A 333-nucleotide genomic window follows, 5' to 3' on the forward strand; every position below is an offset into this window, starting at 1 on the left:
CGGGCACTGGCTGGGACTCTGAGCTCCCGGGTAGGCTCCGCTGCTCAGATACTGGGAACCCCCACCTGCTTGGAGGCCCCCTCATGAGTCAGCTGGGTCCCACACCCCAGGGCATCGTTCCCCTCTCCCCAAACGCCGCATTGCACGTGCCCAGGATCCTGACAGGTGGAGAAACGGGGGGGTTGGGGGGGCGATCGTGGCATGACAGCCCCCGTTGGGAGGCTTTTTCCCTCTCTCTCTCTCATATATGCAGGTGCCCTTTGACATAGAAAAGAAAAACGAAAGAAACGTATACTGAATTGCTCTCTCTAGAACTTTAAACAATGAAGGGCC

Source organism: Tupaia chinensis, unplaced genomic scaffold (genome assembly GCF_000334495.1).
Source record: "Tupaia chinensis unplaced genomic scaffold, TupChi_1.0 Scaffold000048_1, whole genome shotgun sequence".
Lineage (NCBI taxonomy): Eukaryota > Metazoa > Chordata > Mammalia > Scandentia > Tupaiidae > Tupaia > Tupaia belangeri.